Raw genomic sequence first — 2,768 nt, forward strand, 5'->3', positions numbered from 1 at the left:
AGACCAAAACGATAGTACCACTAGTGTTGTCAAAGAGTAAAGGAGAACGAATACACCTTTTCTACCACGGCGGACATTATTCGTGGGTTTTAACACATATTAGCAGACTGTTTTTACAGACACACCAAACACAAAGGTAAGAAATACTTCTGCGATTGCTGATTATTATCCTTACAGCGTTAAAGCTCTAAAGGAACACGATGAAATATGTCGCGGGTCGAAGAAGTGGCGCAACGGATTCCAGATGCCCACAGATAAGAACCTATCCTACTCAGACCATCAAAAGCAGATGCCAGGTGCCTTACGTGATATACTGCAGACTTTGAAGCGTTGATAACTAAGGAAGAGCAGAAAAGTGGTGCCACGAATAAGGTGGGATTACACGAGAATTTGCTCCTTTGGTTACATAGTAGTACGATCAGACGGTAAGGCTAACCCTCCTGTAATTTACCGAGGTAAGAACGCAGCTAATGAGTTTCTAGAAGCATTGCGAGAAGAGGAGGAAGAGATAAGAGAACAATTAAGACACCCAAAGAAGATGGTATTTACCAAAGAAAACCAGGAGGCTTTTACCAAGGCAAAGAAATGCCACATTTGTCAACATACGCTTCTCCAGTTGGAAGACGAGCCAAGAAAGCGTGGGACGAAGATGGAAAGTATTTAGGAGAAGCTCATTTTAAATGCGGGAAGTATGCTAAGAAGGGTGAGAAGCCGGGAAAGCCCTCCACGCATTGGCATTCACTGCCACAAAGCATTCGTTGAGGATTTCTATGTGGATAGGTTAGAGATCACTGCCACATCACGGGTAAATACAGAGGAGCGGCTCATTGGAAATGCAACATAAACTTCAAAGTAGACCCAGAAATGGGAAATACCCGTATTCTTTCATAATTTAAGGGGTTACGACAGTCACTTACTCTTACAAGGAACGGACGGCTCCGAAGTAAAGTGCATACCCAACAAACAAAGAAAGGTACATGTCCGTTAACTGTAGGCAAGCTGAAGTTCTTAGACTCACAGCAGTTCATGGCGGACTCCTTAGCAAACTTGGTTAAATACAACACGGAGTTCCCCATTTCCAGTCAATACGGCGCGAAAGGAAAGGAGTCTACCCATACGAATACATGGATTCCTGGGAGCGATTCGAAGAGCCCCTACCACCTAAAGAGAGATTCTACAGCACCCTAAACGAGTCTGGTATAAAGGACGAGGAGTACCAGCATGCGTTAGATGTGTGGGAAAAGCACTCCTGTGAGAATATGGGAGACTACCACGACATCTACCTACGTTCAGACGTAGTGCTGCTCGCGGATGTTTTCCAAAGCTTTCGAAGATGGCAATGGAATACTACGGGTTGGATCCAGCGAACTTCTACACGGCTCCTGGACTTAGTTGGAGTGCGCTTCTAAAGAAGACAAACGCGCAACTGGATTTCCTAACGGAATACGACATGTACCGCTTTATGGAAGACGGTATCCGCGGCGGTGTTTGCGGACCCAGCAGCCGATACGCCCGCGCGAACAATCCCACGGTGGAGTACGACCCGGAGAAGCCAACCACATACATCTTCTACTTAGACGCAAACAACCTCTACGGTTGGGCAATGTCGCAGTACTTACCTGTACGCGACTTCGAATGGGGCAACATAAAGCCCATAGAGTTTTACCTAAACGTAGGCAAAGAAGACGACAAAGGTTACGTGCTGGAGGTGGACCTGGAATACCCAGAGCACTTGCACGACGAAACACAATGAGTTCCCCTTAGCACCAGAAGCGATAGAGATACCATTTAAGCAGCTAAGTCCGTTGCAGAGGGAAATGTGCCCTGGTTACAAACCGTACAGGAAACTAACTATGAACCTGATGGATAAGAAGAAGTATGTGGTGCATTACCGCAACCTGCAGTTCTATGTGCGCCACGGCTTACGCGTGAAAAAGATCCATCGCGTTTTGAAGTTCACGCAGGAACCATGGATGCGCTCCTACATTGACTTTAACACACAAAAGCGTACACAGGCAAAGAATGACTTCGAAAAGAACCTGTTTAAACTAATGAACAATAGCGTATTTGGTAAGACAATGGAGAACATCCGCAAGCGCGTAAGCATAAGATAGCCAGCACCAGAGAGGAAGCAGAAGCATACGTATCACAGCCTGGATTCGTTAGATACGTAGAAATGTTAAACTTCTACGTGATTCACATGAAGAAAGCGAATCTATTCCTGAATAAACCCGTATACACGGGGTTTACAGTGTTAGACCTATCAAAGCTGCTCATGTATGAGTTTTACTACGACAAGCTAAAACCGAAATACGGCGATAAGTGCCGCCTCTTATACACCGACACCGATTCCTTGATACTAGAGGTGCAGACGGAAGACATTTACGAAGACTGTGTTCCCGACATCGATGAATACGACACCAGTGATTACCCACGCGACCACTTTCTTTACTCCCCTAAAAACAAGAAAGTAATCGGAAAAATGAAGGATGAGATGAAAGGAAAACCCATCGTGGAATACGTGGGTCTGAAACCTAAGATGTACAGCGTGCTAAAGCTGGACGGTGTAGAAAAGAAAGCCAAAGGCGTAAAAAAATACGTGGTTAAGAAGGACATTACGCACGAGTCCTACTTGAAGGTACTGCGTACGCGTAAGGAACAGCGACATAAGATGAACAGCCTGCGCAGCTATGGTCATCAGATACATAACGTCACGCAGGAGAAGGTGTCACTGTCTGCATTTGACGGTAAGAGGTGGATGTGTGATG

The sequence above is a fragment of the Actinia tenebrosa genome, unplaced genomic scaffold, assembly GCF_029948245.1.
Source record: "Actinia tenebrosa isolate PJP-AT-01 unplaced genomic scaffold, QUT_ActTen_1.0 PGA_scaffold0__85_contigs__length_37466705, whole genome shotgun sequence".
NCBI lineage: Eukaryota > Metazoa > Cnidaria > Anthozoa > Actiniaria > Actiniidae > Actinia > Actinia tenebrosa.